Raw genomic sequence first — 24562 nt, forward strand, 5'->3', positions numbered from 1 at the left:
AGAGTTTGTTCCTTCATCTTCTTGGTTGGTGGTTCTTGGTTTCCAGGGCTTGACATTTCTGGCAGGCACCCAGATGGGGTGAGGCTCCTGTTAACATATGTAAATGCTTCATCCATGTTTAGGAGGGACTCCGGACCATCCCATGCATTTGTTATGGAATCCTTCCATGATATCATAGGTAGATGGGAGGGTCCTGTGAGGGGGACCCAATGCTTATGGGCTGCTATTTTTGTAGAAAGTTTGAAATTGAAAGAAAATTTAAAGTAAATAAAATTCTTTTCAAGGCATCATGAGGGACTTGGTATAGTTCCCCCCACCCCCGCCTCCATTTTGTAGCATAGTCTTTAAATTCTTTGTGTGTTCTTTCTATGATGCCCTGAGTGTAAGTGTTGTAGGGGATCCTAGTTAAGAGCCATATATGCCAATCATTGCAGACCTCTTGAAATGTCTTTCTAATATAGGCTGGCCCATTGTCTGTTTCAATTCACATGAGAACATCCATAATTCCAAAACATTTAAGTAGATGGGAGATAACTTTTTTTGTGGTTTCTCCTGTGGAGGCTATGGCCATTATACAGCCTGAACAAATATCAATAATTACATGAATATATGTTAAATTTCCAAAAGGACCATAATGAATAGCATCCATTTGTGATAAAGCATTAGATTTTAACTCTTGGGGATTCACTCCAGCAGGCTGTAAAGGGCCAATCGGGAGAAAAGGTGCACATTTTTGCAGTCTCTGAATAGCTGTCTGCAAGCCTCCTTAGTCCTGCTTTTATGAAAATGCCATGGCTGAGATCAGCAGTGAGGCTTGAGCTGCTTGTGCCCCTATATCCTGGGTGGCCAAAATCCAGTCATCTGGTGTGCCATTACGTACTGGCACCACTGCTGCCGTCTGTTCCTTATTTAGTCCCAGATCACTTCCTTGGCTAATGCTGCCCTAGTTCCTTCATTAGACATCTTCTATTCTACCACCTTGTTTACGCTGTCAATAAACAGTGGTAAGTCCTCAATAGCTTTCTGCCTTAAACCCTGTATAGAAACTGTGCCTCCGCCAGCTGGCAACTTCCTCCAGGCTCTTAGAGCACAGAGTCCCACCTGATTGAAATAGTTTGGTGGGCCTGTGGCTTGTACAGCAGGGAACTATAGATTCCCTCTCCCTGCAAGCATTTAGCTGGGAGGTTAACATTTGTGGTGTGGTTATGATCCCCCTGCTGTTCCCATTTATCATAGGAGAATGTCTTCCACTTCAAAATATTGCAGGCACAAGAGCCGCTTTGGCTAGGTCTTTCCAATCTTGAGGGCAATTAAGTTCCAGATTGAGTGATTCAAGCATTTGCTCTGCAAATGGCTCCCTGGGCACATCCTGTTTCATACTTTATTTAACTTCTTCAGGATACCCAATGCATGTGGATACCGAGTGGCAGGGCACTGTGATGGTGATGGGGCGTGTTGACTGGAAAGGCTTGTACTTCCTTACCCCATTTTCCGTCTCTTATCTTACATAGATCTTCAAAAGGATCTATGGCCTCCTTGAATGGGTTCCTGGAAGACCAAGTCTTGGGGATGTCTGGCAGTCTGGTCATTTCTAAGCTGTCATAGTCCCTTGCTGGCTTTGGTGTTGCCTCATAAGAAGGCAGTTGCCATTGACTTCCTGATAGGCAAAGGAAGGATATAATCTTTGCCTCTTAGTAGAAGGTACACTTGCACCATTTGTGGTCACCTCTTCCTGCGCCATGATGGCTAGTGGTACTTTTTCTGTCTCTCTCCCTCCTGCACCTGCTGCGGTTACTGGCTTCGAGATAGATGCCTTTTTTTCCCTTGTCTGTCTTTCACAGCCTCATCTTCCCTCAGGGTCATCATTATATGATAAGGGTATGTTTTAGGACCCCCTAAACTTTGATGAATGGATGTCACATGGGAAAAAACATGTGGTTGTAAAGTCTCACTTTAGCTTGCCACACATTTGCTAATATGTTGCCCTATATTCTAGGATCAAAAACATCAGCAACACTTATCCATGGACTGATATCAATCACAACATCCCAGAACTTCTGGGCTTCTCTTTTATTCAGGGTTAAACCTCTAGTATCTAAGAGAGTGCACAACACTTGCAGCTGTGAGTCTTAGGTGAAACTTGGTAGGTTCCCCTTTTACCTTTCTCATTGCTCTTTGAGGGACCACCCTGTCTTTAGACTTACCTCAGGTCCCTGTTTGGGCACCAGCTACGTGGGCTCTCTCTTGTCCAGTGAGGAGGTCTTTGGAAAAAAGTAGAGGAGAGCATGGCTTTGGAGTCACTAATCAAGACCTCTGGAGAGGCTGGGGTTGTGGCTCAGTGGTAGAGCGGTTGCCTCACACATGTGAGGCCCTGGGTTCAATGTTTTGCACCACATAAAAATAAATAAAATGAAGGTATCTTGTCCAACTACAACTAAAAAATAAATATATATATTTTTAAAAAGTTACCTCTGGAAACCAACCGGAAAGCAGGTGTGACGTATTTCCCAGTTACCATGTATATATACTTAGGCAATAGCTAAGCAGATTATAGGCAGTCACCAATACAATTTTTGGCCAACTGTACTTGCAGTGACCAATTGAGGAGCAGGCCATGGAGCAAGTGCAGGAACTGTAACATACAGCCTCATGCCAAGGGCTTTGCCTAAGGGCTAAGCGGTTTGCTGCTTACATGCCTAGCACAGGGAGTGGTTTGCCACTCAGACTCCCTTATGTATGCCATGTATGCAGTACTCCATGCACTTGTCTCCACATAGAGGAAGAGCTAATTATTACTAAGTGCCTACTCTGTGTCAGTGTGCTATCTGTCCCTACAACAGCCCTTCACAATCAGCCTAGTCATCCCCATTCTGCTAGGAAGCTAGGAGTCTGAGAGTTTGGGCAAAACACTCAATATCACAGAGAGAGAGATGGGTGAGTGTAGAACTAAGATGAAGAAACATCTCTGAATTGCAGCCTGTGTTCTCAACTACTCTTTGCTATCTCAAATCAAACTAGTAGTTTCATAAAATCTGGGTTTTGAAAATCAGTTGATACGTTAGGATGAACAGGGGTATTAAAGGATAAATGGGCATTGCTCTTGAAATGCAACACCTTTGATCTGACAGTCTAAATGTGGTCTTGAAACTAAGGGCATCATCCAGTCATTGGAAAACCCTGCTCTTCTCACTCAGAGAGATGAATGCCCTCAGAGGAGTTATAATATTATAATTAAAAAAAAAGTCAGTCTCCCTGTGCTGCCAAGGCCCCTCATTCCCAAGAACCCCCTGGAATCATCCCTCTGACTTTGCTTGTGAGCTGGGTGCAGGCTGCAGCCAGCCATGTCCTCTCTTCCCTGCCTTCCAGTTAGAGATACCCACCCAACACCAACTGATTGGGGTTTCATTAGTTCCTTGGGTGCATTTTACACTTCTCAAGGACCACTCTTCAAAGGTTCTTTTAAATATATATATATATACACACACACACACACACACACACACACACACACACACACGAGCTGAGGATCAAACCCAGTGCCTCCTGCATGGTGGGCGAGCACTCTATCACTGAGCCACAATCCAAGCCCCTCTTCAAGGGTTCTTTGTCAATAATTACCACAGTACTAAAGACTTGAAGGATATCTCTATTGGTGTTGAGTGATGGGATTTCTTAATAGGACTGCTTTTTACTTTGGGGAGAGAAAAATTAAACGTGCTGCTCCATACTAGGCTCATTTTGCCTGCAAAAACATAGGAATCATTTTGTTAAAGTGAGTAGCCTTCTCGATCATTCTATCGAGACAGGAAAATGAAAAGGCCTCTGTGTATTTCTCATTTCCCTGTGGATGTTTAAAGAAAAAGGGTCATACATGCCCTGAAAGGACTGGTGCATGCAACCCAGACAAGTAATGCTGAGAATAAGCCGTTACTTGGGATATTACCTCAAATGGGATTTAGAAAGCTAGGGCCTTTGAACCAAGTACAGTCAGCTGTCTCTTTTTGTAAATAAAGTTTTATTGGAACTCAGTGATGCCTACTGTTATTTGTGGCTCCTGTATGCTATGGCCACCAAGCTGAGTAGTTGCAACAGAGCCTCCACACAGCCCAAATATCTAAAGTAGTTACTATTTTGCCCTTTCTAGGAAAAAGTCTAATATTCTTCCACCTTAACAAAAGAATGCAGTGCTTTGATGTACATATTAGGATCTCCATATGCCTAACTGTTCAAGTGAAAATGCTGTTTACCTGCCTATGTTCCCATTTGTTGTTAAGGGAAATTTAGCTGCAAGTTCAGAAAGAAGAGAAAAGGTTGTTCAGAAGCTAAAGACCCATTGATACTCTTTTATTCACATTTTTATCAATTTGAAAACAAACCAAGTCTGAATGGAATATATGAGCCATAGAAGAAAGTAAATAATTCTTTGCTGTACCCCTTTCATGTCTTCCATGAGATCACTGATTCTAACACACAGGTTAAAGATTATGTAGGGCCAATGGCCAACACTGAGGACAGGCTTTTTTTTTTTTTAATTGACCAGAAGTGGTTTTCCCTCCACTAAAGATGCGTGTGTAATTCTCTTACGCTAAAACCTCTTTAGCATTTAGCATTTGGTATCTGGCAGTTTGCCATCAGTGTAAACTTCATACTGAAAATTCAGCACTTGATGGCTATTTGTGTCAAAAACATGGATGCGATAAGTGAATATCAGTTTCACAATGAGATAATTGGCATGCATGACATTCTTCCGATTCATTTGAAAACTGACTTGAAGATGAGGGAAAATGAGCTGTCCTTAAAAAAAATTTAAAAAGTGGTGGGATATCAGAAGCTTTCTGGAACACCCAAGTTATCTGTAGTGTGAGGTTAAGAGAATCCAGGGGCCCTGAGCCCACTTGTAAAGAAATAAATGCTTTCTTCAACAGAGCATCTGGAGAAAAATTGCCTTTTCTAAACTCTTTTAAAATTAATATTTGGAGTATGGAATTATATGCCTTGGCCATGATCAGTAAACCATAATAACAAGGATGGGGAGGGTTCATATTTATAGAGTCATTACTATATGCAAACAAATGCTCATGGTTTACACTGCTTATCCAGGAAACATTTCCCGAAGCTCTGTGAGGTGGCTGATGTTCATCCCAACTTTACAGTTGTAAATTACAGTTGAGAATGTATAAATTAAAGTGAGGTCTACCTGATTGGAGCCCCATGGTTTTTAACTGGAGATAACTTTGCTCTTCACTTGCCCAGAATCAGGGATCCTGAGCCATGTCTATATACATTTCAAGTTGTGCCTGGGCGTGAAAGTAGCCACAGCCATCTGGTGGTTCAAGGCACACTGTGTTAGTCAGTTTTTCATCACTGTGATCAAAACACCTGGCGAGAACAACTTATAGGAGGCAAGGATTATTTGGCTCACAGATTGATTGGTTCAGTCCTGGTGGGTTGGTTCCATTGCTCTGGGCCAGAGGTGAGATAGAACATTATGGCAGAAGGGTGTGATGAAGGAAAACTGCTAAGATTATAGCAGCCAGGAAGCAGAGGGCAGGAGAGCTAGGAGCCAGGGGCACAAGATGTATTCCCCAAGTGTTCAGTGACCCACCTCTTCTAGCCACACTCCACTTGCCTATAGTTTTACCCAACCCAGGAGTCCTTTTAAATTCTTCATTCATCAAATGCATTGATCCACAATGAGGTTCCAACTCTCATGATCTAATCATCTTACCTCTGAATTATTGAATTCCCTGAATGGGAGCATCACCACTTATTAAAACACATGGAAAGAACGATCAATAAACAGATTTTGTAGAATTATTTTTTATTCTAACACATTTATTGATTGAGCAGGGAAGGCCTTTTATTTAGTTTTAAAACTTCTGTCATTTGATTATCAGTTATTTTCTACCTCTGGTAATGTCCAGATTTAAAAATATTGGAGATCAGTTTATCTTATATTTAACATGTCTACTATTTAGTTAATTACTTTTCACATATACTTCTTTTTTCTTTTTTTAATGTTTGTTTATTTACTATAATTTGTTATGAATGATAGTACAATGAATTTTAATTCATAGTACACATATAGAGCACAATTTTTATGTCTCTGGTTGTACACAAAGTAGAGTCACACAATTCATGTCTTCTTACATGCACTTTGGACAATGATATCCAGCTCATTCCACTGTCTTTCCTAACCTGCTGCCCCCTCTCCCCACTCCTTTCCCATTACCCTATCTAAAGTTCCTCCATTCCTCCCATGCTTCTCTCCCAATCCCAATTATGGATCAGGATTCTCATAACATAGAAAACATTTGACATTTGATTTTTGGGGATTGTCTTACTTCATTTAGCATTATATTCTTCAACTCCATTCTTTTACCTACAAATACCATGATGTTATTCTGTTTTAATGCTGAGTAATATTCCATTGTGTATATATACACAGTTTCATTATCCATTCATCTACTGTCAGAATGGCTGCTATCTCCAGTCAGAATTACTGCTATTAAGAAGACAAGCAACAATAAGTGTTGGCCAGGATGTGGGGAGAAAGATAAACTCATACATTGCTGGTGGGACTGCAAATTGGTGCAACCAATATGGAAAGCAGTATGGAGGTTCCTTGGAAAACTTGCAATGAAACCACTATTTGACCCAGCTATCCCACTCCTCAGTTTATACCCAAAGGACTTAAAAATAGCATACTATAATAATGCAGCCACATCAATGTTCATAGCAACACAATTCACAGTAGCTAAATTGTGAAGCAACCTAGATGCCCTTTAGCAGATGGATAATGAAACTGTGATATATATATACACACACACACACACACACACACACACACACACACATATACGTACACACAATAGAATATTACTCAGCATTTAAAGAGAATATCATCATGACATTTGCAAGTAAATGGATGGAGTTGGAGAATATAATGCTAAATGAAGTAAGTCAATCCCAAAAAGCCAAAGATGAAATGTTTTCTATGATATGAGGATACTGATCCATAATGGGGATTGAGAGAGCAGCGTGGGAGGAATGGAGAAATTTTAGATAGCACATGGGGAGAGAGGAGAAGAGAGGAGGCAGGAGGTTAGGAAAGATGATGGAATGAGATGGACATCATTTCCTCAAGTACATGTGTGTAGACACGAATGGTGTGATTCTACTTTGTGTACAACTGGAGACATAAATAATCGTGATCTATATGTTTACTATGAGTTGAAATGCATTCTGCTGTCATATATAACAAATTAGAATAAATAAATTAATTAAAAAAATAAAATATACAGTGGCTTGAGTTATGGTACCTAACTATTTACTAGGCAAATTTCTGGCTTGCTACAAAGTACCACTAATAGAAGTAGTGGCCCAAATTCTATAACTGACCGTTGTTCCCTTTGTTGGGAGGAGAGATTTTTTGAAATATTCATCATGTTTTGATCAATTTTAACAGCTCAGGGTATCTGTGAAAAGAAAATGCTTGAGAGCAAATGTATTGAAGCTGTTTTATTTGGAATGAAGTCCTCTTGTGAGAAATCAATGTGTTTTTTTTTTTTTTAAGTTGTAGTTGGACACAATACCTTTATTTATTTATTTTTATGTGGTGCTGAGGATGGAACCCAGGGCCTCGCACATGCTAGGTGAGCACTCTACCATTGAGCCACAACCCCAGCACCCCCCCATGTCAAATTGTTTTGAATTGACATTTCCAGGAACCCATCCCAGATAACTTGAGATTTCCTTATGAAGTGCCATCCTCTCCCATCATTTTATACTCAGAAATTGCGCCTGGTTTTGAGTTTCAGCTAAAGTCTTTACTTCATTTGTAATTTTTCCATTCTAGTCCTCATTCTTATTGGAGGTTAACCTGGGTGTCCTGCTTTGCTTACCATTCCTGATATTTTCAACTGTGTTTGGGAACACAGTAAAGAAGACTGGGTGGAGCTGCATTCTAATACAGCTGCTTTCTGTTTGTGGTGGGATCTTGGCTAGGTTACTCAACTAGCCTCAGTAGTTAGATTGTTAAATGTGCACAAAACCCAGTATCTGTTCCCCAGGTGATTGTTGAGTCAGGGTCAGAATCAGCATGTAGCTCAAGCCAGGTATCATGCCTGTTACCACAATGGGGTGGAGGTGCCCAGTAGGATTGTAGCCCCCCTACCAAGAACAGTAGCCAGTCCCTCTCTGTTACATTCCTGCTTTTCAGATACTATGTGGCAACAGTAAGCATAATAACTGATAGAAGTGTTTTCCAATATAATTAAATGCACTCTTCCATCCTAATTGAGAAAGGAGGGAGAGAGAATTTAATGCAAATGATCCCTAGCTGTGAAAAGTCTACTCACCCCAGTCTCTCCACTTCAAGATTCAGGTGGAAATTTTAAGGAAACCTGGGTGTGTGTAGGCATGCTCCAGTGGCTTCTGTGCTTTAATCATCAGAGTGCATTTTATTTCCTTACTCCATCTCAGGGAGGGCTCCCATAGCTGTAGAGAGATGAGAACTTCTCCCCTCCACATGGGCCCTTCTCCTGGTACTGCCTCACCCTGCTTTGCTGTGCAGTTGTGAAATGCTGGTTTCCTAGACAGGGCTCTTGGGCTTAAGTGGAAAGTGAGGCTGGTGTGAACATCAGAAGAGGAAGGTATGAAAGTTTACTCAAAGCAGTGTCTTAGCCTTTGGAATTGTTTCTGATTGTTGTCTGGCTTGATCTTAAGTGCACTTTCCTCCAAGAACATTCTCCCATCAGTGTTAACATAAGCAGGAATTCCAATTCCCAAGAAAGGTCTCAGGCTCACTAACCAAAGGCATGAGGGCCTTGTACAAAGAGGCCAGGTTCTTACACAGCCCTCAGGTAAGCTTGACCCACTGAAGATGAGCATTTCCTCTGACTATGGCTCATGGCTTCCTAGAGGTCTAAGAATGTTTTCTTTAGACAGGAGTGTTCCTGAGTTGGAGATACTGCCCTGATAAATCAGATTTCTCTTGTGGAAAAGGACTGAAAATATCATGTAGATAGTGGGAGAGAAATGAGGTAATTATAATGGAAACTGAAAACATATTGATTGAATTTGTTTTACAATGTGGAAGAATGATAATTTCTTTGTTATAATTAAAAATAAATAGGTATATTATTCATGTCAAATCAAAATAACATTATCTAGCTAATGTTTATCTAGAACTAAATCAACTACCATGAACTATCCCACATTTTACTAAAAAATATCATGTAAAAGTCATGGGTCCTAAGAATATTGTTCAATGAGTTCTGACAAAGGTGTGTGTGTCCAGGTACCTGATGCTGGATGGTGGAGCAGAGCAGAAGCTGGTGACTGCTAACTGTGCCTACATCTAGCCGGGGAGTATTTCTGTGTAGTCTGTGGGAGAAGGAGGCTTTTCTTACAGGGTTATTTTAAATGAAGCCATAAAGAATATTGAAGAAAAACCTCAAAGTCTAAAACATTTTCTCTCAGGAATTTTACAGGAAAACTGTTCCAAGTACTATTGGACATAGCCACCACCCTAGAATGTTTCCTCATGTTCTGCCTGCCAGAGGCACCTGGGAATCTGATTTCTATCTCCATTGATTAGTTTACCTGTCTTGAAGTTAATAAAAATGGACTCATGCAGCTTGTGTGCTTCAGGGACTGCACTGTTGCATGAAGCATAGAGTTTGAGAAATCTCTGTGTGTATTGGTGATTCATTCTTTATGGCTGAGTATTATTCCATTCTGTGAACAGTGTATCCATGCTAGTGGTGACAGGCACTTAGGTTCTTTCCATTGATTTTCTTCTAGTAGGAATAAAGCTATTGTGAACACTCTTATAGAAGTCTTTTTATAAACACAGATTTTTATTTCTTAGAGTTAAAGATCTGAGAATGAAAGTACTAACTGGTAAGGTAGGCAGACTTTAACTCTAAGGAACTGCTAAGCAGGGTGCAGTGGTACACACCTGTAATTCCAGTGATTTAGGAGGACCACAAGGTCAAGACAAGTATCAACAACTTAGTGAAAACCTGTCTCAAAATATAAAAAATACATAAATAAATAGGGCTGGGGATATAGATCAATGGTAAGAGAACCCCTCAGTTCAGTCCCCAGAACCAAAAAACAAAACAAAACAAAAATAACAAAAAGCTGCTACACAAATTTCCATGGTAGAGACACTCTGGTGTGTACATTCCCAACAGAGAGAAACATGGAAAAGATCCAGTGGTTCTTCAATGCCACTAGCACTCAGTTTTGCCAATCTTTAATACTGTTCTCGATGCTTTAAAAGAACCGACTCAATCCCCTAATGACCCTTGGAGGTAAGTGTAATCACAAACTAAGGAGCCTTAATCCAAATATCTGAAATTCAAAAGGCTCCAAACTTCAAAACTTTTGAGCATTGAGCACTGATACTGCCACAGTAGAGAATCTAATACAATAAAACTTTGTCTCATGCACAAAATTATTTTAAGTATGTAAATGCTTACCTTCCAGCTGTGCAGAGGAGGTACATGGAAAACTTAAATAAATTTCTTGTTTAGACTCAGATTTCATTCCCAACACACCGCAGGTTGATTACTTCTCAGGTAACAGATACCAAGAGATCCCAAATTCTAAAATACTGAAAATCAGAAACAACTGGTCCCAAGCATTTGAAATAAGGGATTTTCAACCCATTTCCTTATATTAGAGATAAGAAAACTGGTTCCCAAGATTTAAGGAATTTCCTGTGTCACACTGCCACTGAGAGTCCTTGTGGTCTGTCACAAGTGCACATCGTGCCACTCCATTGCAGTACCTTGTGAACCCTTCAGGACTCATCACCTCCTAGGCCAAAAATACAACATGTATTTTTGCTGGCTCTATCTGGTAACCGTATTTGTTTTTCAGGCAGGGGCTGATACAAGTGGTTTTCAATATAATTAGATGCACTCTTCCATCCTAATTGAGAAAGAAGGGAGAGAGAATTTAATGCAAATAAGCACTAGCTGTGAACAGTCTGCAAGGAGCTGTCCCTTGGAGGCAGGGACTGGGGCTATGTTCTAATTGCATTGCTCCCCAGGACTTCCAGATGCTCCACCCGTGCTGCTTGAGGTAGTATCTTACCTTGAGATGCTTCCAGTTGACAAGCAGCTGTCAACTGTGTGTATGCAGCTGGTACAGAGTTCAAAACCAGATCAAGATAGACTAATGGATCCAATGGTCAAATAAAAATCAACAATTGATTGACTGGTTAATTTTTATAGAGTTGACATTCACAGAATATAAAATAAGCCATTTTTAAGTGAAGAGTTCAGTGACATTTATACACTGACACTGCTATGCCATTACCACCTTTGTCTACTTCCAGAACATTCCTCACCCAAAGAGAAGCTGTTCTCTTTAGTAGTCACCTCCCCACCTACTCCTCCCAGCCAGCCTCCTGACCACCACTCATCTATTCCAAATTTCTATAGATGGACTTATTTGGATATGTCTTGTGCAAAGAAAACCACACAACTTTTTACTTTTTGTGTCTTGCTTCTTTCCCTCAGCAGTTTTCAAGTTCATGCACATTGTAGCGTGTATCAGTATTTTCTTCCTTTTTGTGGGGGAAGAATCTCCATCCCAGGTATAGACAGCAACTCAGTTATCTATTCATTCACTAGAGTGTCTCTACCATGGCCCTCAGGGTTGTCTTGCAGCCTTTTGGTTATTTCCAATGGTGCTACTCTGGATTCGCATCTGCAAGTACTTGCCTGTGCAGCTGTCTTCAGTGACGTGGGTATATTCATGGTCTGTGTTTGTAAAACTACATCTGTGGAGACCCAGGGAGAGATTTGGTATTTGTTGTGGTGATGGTAGGTGGTTCTAAGAATTCTCAGGTTTGAACCACTGAATATTTTCTTTATACAAAATATAACAGTAGAAAAATGTCTTTGGGTTAATATGAAGAAAAGATCATTTATAACTTGCATATCCATGTGGGAAAAAAGTGACCAACAATTTATTTCCAAACTCAGTGAAGCCTGTAGCAATCTCTGGATAAAACTGCTCCAGTGAGAATCAGAGATGCCAGACACTGTACCGCAAGGTTACGCCAAGCTTTCCAGAGTGTACACAAAGGCCCTCCCTGGGTTAAGAATGCCACTTTTCCACCTTCCTCTTAGCTTAGGATTCCAGATGCCCAGCTATATTTAAATGTTTGATAAGAAACAAAAGTATTTACTATAACTATGCCCCAAATATTGCATTGTTTGCTATTTGTCTGATATCCAGTTTTAGCTGGCATCCTGTATTTTTGCTGGCTATCTCTGGTAACCCTATTCTTGTTTCCCAGAGAGCGGCAGTCTGATTTGCAGCCACTTGTAGAAGGAACTCTATCTGCAAAGACTCTTTGATCACTCATTTTTTTGGGAGAAAACCATTTCCCTTCATATATATATATATATATATATATATATATATATATATATATATATATATAATGTAAACATTAAGAGACAAAGTATGTGGGACTCACAGAATGTGAAATAGAGCCTTTTCAATGTAAAGTGCTTTCTCCCTGGCCCCAGTTCATTAGTGAAAGCAAGTTAATTAAATTACACAGCTAATCTCTTCCACCACCATTGGATTATAAATCAAGGAGGTGGCTACTACCTGGGCTCTTGCACAAGTTGTCACCAAGCTAAGAGGGGCAGAACATTTCCTATTGCTGTATAATGCATACATGGTAATGACTGAACCTCCACTTACAGTACATTATCTCTATGCAATTTTCTTGCTAAAATAAAAGAATCAAAACTGGAACGTATTGGCTAATGAGCCAATTTCAGTCAGAAAGAAGGCTCTGGAAGCATAGAACCAGGAAGAGCAAAAGCCATGATTTTGAGATGAGCCTGAAATATTCCAGGAACCAAAAAGAGACCAATGGGGCAAGGGCTCTGAGCAAAGAAGGAAGTGATAATGAACCTGAAGTGTTGGAATTACATTACAAGAGCAGAGCTTCTCAATCTGCCCTGTGCCACAAAACACAGAGGTCTGGGCCCCCATGCTGGAGATTGGCATGCAATGGGCCCAGGTATGGATACACTTTCAAAGAATCTCCAAGTGACAATTTTGAAAGCCACATACACAAAACATTTTAGTCCTGATAAGTTTTGATTTATTGTTCAGGAGACCAGAACCATCAGTATTTTAGGTCTTTTGGAAGCTCAAACTCCTGTGAATTGGTGCTCTGCAGACAGCTGAAAACAGCCATAGCATGTTGCTCCCGTGTCCCATATCTCTCCTCCTTTTCTTCTACCTTCTCTTCTTTAGGATGAACATTGCCAGTTCCTTGTATGCAATTTGGTTTAATGAATATTTATTATAGACTTAGCAGGAAGCCTTGAAAGCATCACACCTCCAGATGCTTTAGTGAGATAGCACATTGTCTGTTGGATTAGCTAGCTTGGTTGCTCCCAACCTTTTCTCTTGTCAGATGAGGCTTGTGTCCATCTCACCTTTCCAAATATTTTGAATATTTAGAGGTGGGGCACACCATCGCTGGTGCAATGCATCTGAACACTGCCCCTACTCACAGCAGAGGTTTTGTTGCCTCTCCCTCTAGTCAAAAATAATTGACTTGACTGGTTTCTAGAAGAGACCCACGTGCTCAGGAAATTTGAGGTGGGGGAGAGGAAAGGCTACAGGAGTCATTCTTTCAGTGAGTCTGTCTTATGGGCTGGACCTGTTGTGGTGGCAGACTCTCTCATTCTGTTAGCAGTTGAAGAGGACTCAGGCAGTGTCACTCATGCTGAGGGTGGGGGCCAAGGCAGGTGGATGTGAAGGGTCCTTGCATTCAGACCTCCTGACTTCTTTGGGCTGCTTAGATGCAAATAGACTGAGGGAGGTCACTTCTGCATTGGGGATTTTTCAACCTCCTGACACTGAAATTTCAGTCTGTGGGACCCTGGCTTTTGGCTCTAAGATATCACTGGGAACTCCTTCTGAAAGCAGAGACACACGGTGACATTCTGACTATTTGATTGTTCATGCTTTCTCTTTTCTTGAGATTGACAAGACTACCCTGGTGGACTCCCAACTTGATGACTTCTCAGGTAACAGATACCAAAAGATCTGAGTAACTGATTGCAAGATTGTGCTGCCTACATGTTTTTGCATCCATTATTATGTAGGCCTGTTCATTCTAAAATCCCCAGCTCATTGACCTGGTCTGCAAGAGAGCTCATTCTGGAAGGAGTAATGAAACTCACGTTTATTAAAGGACCCCATGCTCTCTCACCATGTGTGCAGGGTATGACTTAGTAACCTGCTTATTACCTGGGTGACTCCTGTTGAATATTTGGAATATTATTTCCTTGCTTAGGGGTCATTGGAGACATGATAAAGCAACACAATAGCAGCTCTAAAAATCAATTCTGTGAAGTTCAATTACTGGATTGTCTGTGTTAAGTTTTAGTGCTCACTGTTCTGGTTGTCGCCTTACTCAGATCCAAAGAATGGACTCTTGGAAACTCATTTATGCATTGACTTTGATCCCGTCTTACCTGACCACACACTTGGTTGAGATATAGGAGCTGATTCCTTCTCCAGGCAAGAGGTTTGGCATCTCTGCCCATGCTTCTCTCTGTCTCTCTTTCTTGCTCTTCCTATTTATCAGGCAAAAACTCAGGCACTATCCACAGCCCCTTTGAATGGTACTGCCATTGGAAAATTGTGCAAGGCACCCTACAGTGGAAAAAAATTCACCAGATGCTATTTCTATAATTTACTTCAAATTATATTGAACCAGATGAAATTGTCAACATTTGACCAGTTGGAAATTAGAAATTAATCAAGTTTACATGAAGTATATTTCTACCTGTGCTATTTAGCTTTTATATTTTTGTCCTTTACGATTTTCTGATAATTTTGCTTTTGATTTGTTTGTTTATTCTCAAACAAGTAAATGATATTATTTTTTCATACTAATTATTAATTTCTTTGTTTCATTCAGGGGATAAATTCTGAGAACAAAACAAGGTCATGCTAAAGAGCTGTCAGCTCTATTGTCAGCCTGCTGAATCCAAAATGCATTTAAGGTTTTACAGAAAAAAAGACCTGGTTTTCAGTAGGGAGATGCTTTCCCTAGACTAGAATTGGTGAGTGGGGGCCGTTGCACCGAACTTCCATTAATACCAAATGTGAAACTTGAACAATAATTAGGCAGGGGATTGATATTTTTAACATATGACAGCAGAAAATTATGTTTAAAAAAAGAAGAAATTGTCTGCCACAGTCTCCCTCCTCACTCAATCTCATGGGTCCCTGGAAAGAGAGGACATTCATGACATCAGGAATATCTTCTTGTGGATGGAGACAATCCACTTACCATACTGGGTCCCACACAGGACATCTGTAGGGGAAAATATCCTTTTCTGCACCTTGCATTTGATCAGCGTCCTAACCTCAAGTTGTGGAAGTACAACGGGCAACCTTTAAGATATAATTGTTTTCTATTACTTTATTTCTTTTCATACAAGAGAGACCACGTGTGTGTCATTTATGTGTGTCATGTCATTACATTCCATATTGCAGTGTAATGACGTGAAATGACTAAATGATAAAATGCCAGCTCACTGCCAAAAATTTAAGGTGACATACTTTTATTTGTATATTGGGAAGTTATTATTAACTCTTAAATTGACTTTGCCACATGAAATAATGCAAGAAGACTGGTACACACAGAATCAGGTGACTGCAGGTGAGGCTCTGAACCCCCAATTGCAGAACAATCAGGAGGAGAACTCTGGATTAGGAGCCTTCCTCAGGCCACGTGTCCAGAAATAAACATATAAGCTTAGAGCAGTCTTGCTTGTCACCTCGTGAATGTGTAGTTGCAATCATTAAAATACAACATGACTGGGGTGTTTATTTAAAAAAAAATGGGATTTAAGAACAGGTGGCTAAGAAAATCAAGTGGCCTGGCCTCCCCTTTGCCTGCTTCACCTCTGCCTTCTAGTCTCTGTAGGGATATGGGATTTTGTTCTTTTTCCTTTTAAGGAAACAAAATCATGCAAAATTGCTGCATTTACATCATCAAATTACCAGAAGATTCAGTAGTTGTTAAAATAGCAATTGTGCCCCCTGCCCAGGCTATACAATTTCATGTAGAAAGCTTTGAAAGAGGGTTAAGAATGACATTCTCAGTGCTATGTTTTTGTTGTTGTTGTTGTTTTGTTTTGTTTTCAAGTTCAAATCTATGTGACCTTCAGTGTTTGAGGATTTGTGGTGAAACCCATTCTCACCTGTCCCTTCTCCCTGCAGGTTCTGACCAGCACACCTGGAGACATAATTGTTGGCACATCATTATGGCTGGTGGATATATTTGTTTTCATAGGTAAGTTCTGCTCTTCAATAAGTCATCCACCTTCCCTGAAATCAAGGCACCTCTTTGATGTCATTTGCTCACTTTCTCAAGCAAGCATTCAATTCATGCTTAGGTGATCATCCAAGAAGTGAGTAGTTCTAGGCCAAACACGATTCTGCAGGTCATGGAACTTAAGGTCCTCATAATAACAAAAAAGACACAACAAGTAAATAAGCAACACAATTTCAGATGGAAAAATGCTGTGAAGAAATAAAACTAAGCAGTGTGACTGAGGGCAAGCCATGGTTGGCTAAATATAGATGCTGTAGTCACAGAGGGCTTTCAAAAGGAGGTGACATTGAAGCCAAGAATAAATGCTGGAGTACCAATTGTGTTACAGTCAGGGATACACATTTCAGGTCAAGGTATTGTCAGGTATAAAGGCCATATATGAGGATCAAGCCTGAGCAGGAATCCATCTGGTGTGACAAGATGGCCCTGAACTAGGAAGATAAGAACTGAGATTGGAGCAGTAAACCAGGACCGGTTCATGGAGACTTTGCAACCTGGCATGCAACCCCAGGCTTGCCTGGCCTTCCTTCTCTGGTTTGTATATTTTGTCTTTAGAGGTCACATGTATCATTCCACTCTCAAGACAATAAGAAATACCACTTCAGTGGTGTCCTAGGGCACAAATAGATTGCTAAATGTTGATTGATGTGTAAAATTTACCTTTGCTATCCTAAAGTAAACATATACTTATAGCAAATCTGTCACCTACAACAAGAGAGAATAAATTATGTCCACTGTGGAGAGAAGCAGATGATAAAAGAGGCCCTTCACACTCCTCCTTTTCCTCAATGAGAATGTTCCTCCAAGAGCTACAGCTGCCATCTTAAAACCAGGACCAGAAGAGAAAGAGTGTCTCAGAGATTCTGATCACCATCCAGAATGATCAGGGGCAGCAACCCTGTATCTCTAGACTTACTGTTATGCGAGAGAAAAAATGTAGTTGTTTAAAAATAATGAGACACTGAGGAAGCTTAGAACACAGGTAAGGTTGCCAAAGGAAGAGCAAGCATTTGCTGAAACTGTGGGGATTTGTTTCATGCGGTTTTAAGAGAACTGAGTTGGGACAGCAAACACAGAGTCTGATGCCAAGACAGGCAGGGGAGCTGAGTAAGGATGACCGTCAAGCATGGTGATACCAGAGTGACGATCAATGATAATTAGGACGATCTGTTTTAGCATGGCTTTGTTTTTTATTCTTCTCATAATGCAGCTAATATTCCAGTAATCTAAAGAATTTTTGTAAAAAAAAAAGAAAACAACAATGAGAAGCACTGATAACAACCTGTTGAACAGAGAGACCACTCTCCTATAGCTGTGACCCAAACGCCACCATTTGAGGTCTTGATTCAGACACTAGGGACAAGTTAGTCCACCTGTTTGTCCCCAAGTGGCATCGAATTCTGTCCTGACTTAGATTCCCTGGTACTCTGGGGACATGTGCCTGCTGGCTTCCAAGTTTTACTCTTTTTTTCACTGCCTTTAAGAACTCAGCTACTGATTGTGTAACATAGAAAGTCTGGCCAAGACTGTGACTTTGAAGCTGATGTGTGTATGGGGAGATGAGCAGCAGGTGGCTTTCCTCAAGTTAAATTTCATGTAGAAACTCACTTGATGAAGGGATGGAAGAGGAACCTCGTGGTGGAAACAAAGGGTGATCTCATGCCCTGGGATCCATCTGCCCTCCTCTGCATGCCATCCCTGAGGACAGCGCCTTCAGGAAGCAGACTTGTACCCAATCAAGCATGCTTTGGAAGGGAAAATTGGGATGCCTCTCAACAAGAGGGCCACACAGAGACACACCTGGAAATACTTGATGCTGAAGGTTCCATGTGGACTAAGTGCTCTTGGTCAAAGTCCAGGTCTTTAATATTCTTTGTCCCCACTTAATTCCGTCTGGTTGCAGAGTCCAGTGTTCAAAGTCCAGCTCTAACTAGTACTGCTGTGCCACACTTGGCAATCCACTCACTCTGACCTCCTTGAGCATTGTTCTACAGCTGTAAAATCACTTAGGATGCTCAGATAGCTTAAATCATTTGTCCACTGTCATTGATACACACAGGGCCTTGAACTTCAGATTCTATCTTCTGACTTCTTTGTTCCAAGAATTCCCTGTTGTACATTTGCAAATGAAGCAAATCTTGAGGAAAGAAAGGAAGGAAGGAGGGGAAGATGAAAGGAAGTAGGGAGAGGGAGGGATGAGGAAAAACTAAAAGAGAGTTTGCAACTATAGATATCTAGATACTCACTAAGAAAAAATAATCTATGTTTGGTTTAACATTTCCATTCTTAGTCACTCATTGGATGAAAGCAGTAGTTTCTTTCCCTCTCCTGATAGGGTGATTTTTAATTTTTTTTTTGGCAAATTTTTATGATAACTAAGAAGTTGGTACTGAGACATCAAGCAATTTCCAATGGAATGCATATGGAAAGAGCAGGCAGCTTGGAAATTTACAAAAAGAATTGATTGACATGGGATCCTATACCCTTGACTTGACTGCTGGGTGGCAAGGTCCCTGGGAAAGTCCTTGATGCTTGGTGGCTCATGGTAGGGCAATGCCCTCACTTTATGTGGGTGCTAGAGGCCTGGATGGGGCTCACAGGATAGCTAATAAAGCTAATGTTCACAAACTTTTCCTGTCAGTTAATTAACCTGATTAGGCATGATGGAAAGCAAGGCCTTGAAGGAAGACAAAATAGAGGTTAAAAAAATGGATATGACTGTCTGGTGGGGTTACAAAGTAAGAGTTCAGGAAATAGTTCAAGTACAGACGACCAAGAGCCAGGAGTCTGGGTCTTATTGGAGGTTGTCTGTTCAGGTGATTTTATTCTGCTATAACTAAATGCCTCAACCTGGGTAATTTCTAGGGAGCAGAAATTTATTAAATCATGGTTTGGGAGGCCGAGAAATCTAAGATCAAAAGCCTGGCATCTGTCAAAGTCTGAGATCAAGGGACCAGCATGTGGCAAAGGTCTTATTGTGTCATCTCATTGTGCCAGGTGAGAGGGCAAGAGAGGACAAGAGACTGGACTCACAGCCAAGCCCTTCCATAGTGAGTGTGGATCCATTCACTGGGTGGAGCACACCAGATCTCAACACCTCCCAGTAGGCCCTGCCTTCCAATGCTGCTGCACTAGGGATTCAGTTTACAACACTTGCTTTTGGGGGGACACAGTCACACAATAGCATGAACCCACAAACAAAAGAATGGACACTATGCTTCCCCCTACACTTGAAGAGAGAGCTGGGACCTGTCTGCTTGTGCATGCCCCTCACCTGGTCTCAACCTCCCACTTCTGAATGCTTGTCAAGGACAAAGCTGTGTAGATGTCACCAAAATGAGCTTGTACATTCATCCCATATTCTCCACATCCAAAAGCCTTAGTGAAAAGGGGTGGCTTTTCAATCCCCCCTCATAATGACAGCAGCCAAAAAGCAGTCACCTAACAAAACCCTCAGCAAGGGATGCAGTCCCTTCAATTATCCTGTATCTTCAATTTTCATTTGAAAGGAGCATGGCCCAGTTCACTTTTGAATATAATTTCACTGAATTCTATCCAAAAATACTAGAGCCTCACTTTTCAAAATTCATTTTGAAAGACATAGTTCTCAAGCAAGTAGTTCTTAATGTCATTACTATTACTACATTCCTACACCTTTGGGAACAATGCAAGTGCACTATTATTGGAAGAAATGTTACATTAAGACTGAAGCTCATATTTGGCCACTTTAGTGAATTGGACAAAAATGGAAATTGGCTTACATATCCTTCCATTTTTAGGGAAAGTGAAGATATGGATTTAGACACTTGATTTCTTAGCTTAGGGAGCACAGTAGGCAAAACTGCTGTGGCTCTAAGGGACTCTTTCCTCTTGGCAGCCCTGGATAGGGTGAGATTTTAAAATTCATTCCTGATATTCAGTTGACATGGAATTTTTAAAAAGTGATTAAAGTTGCACTGATCATTACTTCAACCCTCAAAGAATTCTGCCCACGCTAATTCCTGATTCTTGCTCCTCCTTCTCATGTTCCCCTAATTTCACATGCAGTCTATTTTCCAAGTTGGATATTTGTCTCTGGTTGGAAAAGAAACATTTGAGAAACCTGGAAATGGGACACTCAGGAGCTCATATATAGTTCTGGAGCTAGCTGTACACTGGCATCCTTCACTCTGGCCGTCTTGTGGGGAAAAGGAGGAGAAGCACTGGGGTAGGGTTAGGGGACAGACAGATGAGGATGTCGGGGACCTGAGGTTAAGGAAATAGTTCCATAAAATGGGCCCACTGTGATGAGGCTTTCTTTTCCTAGAAGCAATTTACCTGCAGCCCTGCCTGGCCTCAGTGGACAGGATAAGTCACATTCCTCTGCAAAATACCTATTCACTGAAGGGGAAATGAAGGGCTGAAATAATGTTGATGGCAGGAACCAAGTTACCCTGAAAGGGAGACTTTTGTAAACAGATCCTGAAACTCTGGGTGATAAGAATAGTTTCTCCATACCATAAAATATATAAGAATATAGGGTTAAGGATGCAGTTAAAACTGGTTGGCATGAGCTAAGGTAACCTAGAGTTGCCATGCACTTGGGGACTTGAAAGTCTGATGTCACCCTCCTGTCAGTCATAGTCAAGTGGTTGACCTGGGTGAGACTTTCTGGAGACTTCTCTGGAGTTCCCAATAAAACTGTAGATCAGGAGAGGCACATTGTCCCTCTCCTGAGAAGACCCGCTCTCTCCCTTGAGAGTTTCCCCTTCCCATTTTCCTAACCCTTCAATAAACTCATGCTCTTACTCTGAGAGACAAGATTAAAATTTTTCTACCTTGGTTGCATGAATCATGGTCTTCATGGTGCCTCACTGTCTCAGAAGGCACCAATTCTGTAACAGTAGCACAAAGGGGTCCTGCTAGAGAGGCAGCCAGGTGGAAGGATAGGGATGGAGGGAAGGCGCTTGGACACGACTGTCAGTTGGCTCATGCAAGACTCAGCACAGAGTCTGGACAGGTGCAGCCAATGCTTTGTTTTCCATTTGCAGCTTCCTTTGGGAGCAGCTTCCTTTGGGAGGGGAATAATGAATGGACGGAATCTCCTCTCCAAACCTCTCCTTTGAGATCTAAATGAAGCAGGTAGGACTGGATAATTCCTAAAGGTAAAGTTCTGCACACTGTAGGTTTCAGAATGTGTTATTAGGTTAATAAATTTGCTATTTGGGACATGATTTGAAAAATAATGTCTTTTTCTAAAATAAAAAGTACATGAAATAAAAAGTATGATCAAAAAACTGCCTGAATGGGGAGTTTGTAAAATGTTGAATTTCTCCTTCTGGCTCTAAAAATTTACTATCTGTGTAACATTAAGCAAATCATTTGGCTTCTCTGAATCTTTTTCATGCACCTGTAAAAGAGCAACCATGATCACTCATGGGTTCTTGTGAGGATCAAATGAGTTTGTGAACAGGAGACCACTGGATTGAAAAAAAAAATTCATCAACACTAGGTCTTATTACCCCAGATTCTGTTTCATTTGTTTTCTATTCCTACCTTTATAATTCCCCCAAGAGGACAGCAGAGGACTCTAGCATGGTGTGCCCTTACAAAGGAGGATGGGGGCGGGTCCTTCTGTGTCACCCTGCCCTCTAGCCACCTCCCTTGAGGGCAGGGTGATAAGAGGGAAGAGTTTGGTGTTAGGGGCCAAAGAACACAAAAGCTGCATCACACCCCATTTGGCAGTTGGAGGCACCCAGATGTCAGGAGCAAGTCATTTGTGTACATGCCACTTTGATGACAGGAAACTCTATGTAAAGACCAGTGAGGTAGGTGGGACCCCAACTCCCATATATAGAAGAGAAACTCTATGTGAGGTTGGGAATGTACAAAGCCATAAATCACTGGTGTGTATATACGTATACATATACACACACAGAAGGCATTTTGAGATGGTATATATGAAAAGCACCATCTATTCACATGTATTATATGATACATGTATATCTACATGCATATGTGTATGTTTGGATTGACATTTTCCAGATGCTAAATGGACAGCAGGCACAAATCAACAATGCATCTGGCTTCTGTAGAGGGAGAGTCAGTAGAATGATTTTCATTATCTCAATGAAGAACCTCCAAATAATTATTAAAACCCAAGGTTTGACTCCCACCTGACCAACCAATCTAATTTAGTCTAACCATGATTTGGCTAAATGCACTTAACAATTTTAATTGGTACCAAAAAGAAACAAAAGATGGCTATTAAATATCAGCATTTTAATGTCAACAGTGGATTTCTTGATGAGAACAAGAGGAAGAGACAGTTACATTTCAAGGAGGCTTCTGCTTAAATACACTATGCCAGAAAAACTCATCGTGAGCTCTTCAATGGCTTTAACATGTGAGGGTCAGCAGGCTGCTGGGGGCTGGTATAAAGATGTCACTTCTGTCTGTAATTTTCTCCAGGAGCTTTTGTGCATCTTCTTGAGGCCCACTTATCTGTTCTTTTACAAATACTGACACAGACACACTTGTTGGTGTCTAATGTTACAGGGGCCAGTCCTTCACCAATACCATGTTTCCCCAGCCAAGAAGCCAGGACTTTTTCCTCATGAATTGACTCTCCACTGGGCTTCCTGGGAAGCAAGCAGTGGCATCCAACTGTTATTATTCAACATGTTTATTTAGCACCTACTGTGTGCCAGACACAGTCTGGGCACAGGATGCAACAATGAGCATCTAGACAAAATGAAACAGCTCATCCAGGCTGGAGCTGTGCTGTGCTTCAGACTGAATTGGGAGCAAGATTTTGAGCCTGCAAAGTATTTATCCAAGAGGCCAACCAAGCACCAGTAGCTAGAGAACTTGAAATATCATCAACACCAGGTCTTACTACCTTACCTGTGGACCTAATCATTGACAGATACTTCTGTTGTCCAACTAACATGATAATAACTGGGAGAAGAAGAGAAGCCCTTGCCTCTCCAATATTCACCCCCTGCCCCTCCCTTCCATGCTCTGTTCCCACAGGTCTTTTCCCTGTGGCAGGACAAGTCCAGCCCTCAAGTGCCTTGGGTGTGGGGTCTCTTTGCCTGAACTGTTCTTCCTTCAGTCCTTGCCAGACTCCTGTCCCCATTTATTCAAATTTCTGCTGGAATGTCACCTCCTTTGAGGGTGCCTGTCACTTCTGCGATGGCAGTTCCATTACTCTTCATCCTCCAACTCTGTTTCACTGTGGCCTTTGTTATAGCCTGCTGTGTGACAGATTGATTGACATTTCTGTCTTCCTGTGCTGCTCTATAATGTAAGGTCCTTGAAGGCAAGGACTCGGGTCTGTCCTCCAAGCACTGTGTCCTGGGAAATTAAAGCAACCCCCAGTAAATAATCAGCTCCATCCACACTGATTACATGAGAGGAAGAGGGAGTGTGTAGAAAAGAGCAGGGGAGAATGAAAAAGAGGGAAATAGGGAGTAAATATCTTAGAGTCTCAGCAAAATGGACTGTAAAAGCCAGACATTAAAAAAAAAAACTCTTTTGTGTTTCACATTCAATTATTTTATTTCATGCATTGATTCATATAATAAATTTCGTTTGAGCAACACCTCATATTTGGACATGACCAGAGAAAGCTGGACTTTAGAGAGGAGGGCTGCAAGAAAGGCAGTGATATCCAGGAAGAGCAGCAGTAGACACTCACATGGTGTGTCTGAGTAGGCTGGGGCGGGGGAATCTCTTGGCTTAAGTATTAAATCTAACATTAATTGTTTTTCAGATGTGGGAAGGGAAGCCACACCACAGAGGCTTGTGTCATGCAATAGTAAGTAAGTCTTGGGCTCTAAATTCTAAGTACTTTGGCTTTACCAGGCCATGCTAAAACAGGATTCCTATAAAACTGCACTTTCCATCTGATTTTAGCTTGAGAGCCTATGGTCACAGGTCCTCTGCACTTCCAGAAGTGACACCCTATCTATTTCACTAAGGTTCAGATCTGGAGGTCCCTGCTGTTACAAGATTTTCCCCTTCAGAATTATAGGGAGGTTGAGAGATTTGGTCCACGCACTGGGACAAAGAAGATGTCTTGGGCATCTGGGGAAAGTTGCCCTTTGCCGACCTCATGGCAGCATTTTGCATTGTTGATGAATGTGTGTCCTCCTTCTGGATACCTGGCTG

Source organism: Urocitellus parryii, chromosome 12, assembly GCF_045843805.1.
Source record: "Urocitellus parryii isolate mUroPar1 chromosome 12, mUroPar1.hap1, whole genome shotgun sequence".
Lineage (NCBI taxonomy): Eukaryota > Metazoa > Chordata > Mammalia > Rodentia > Sciuridae > Urocitellus > Urocitellus parryii.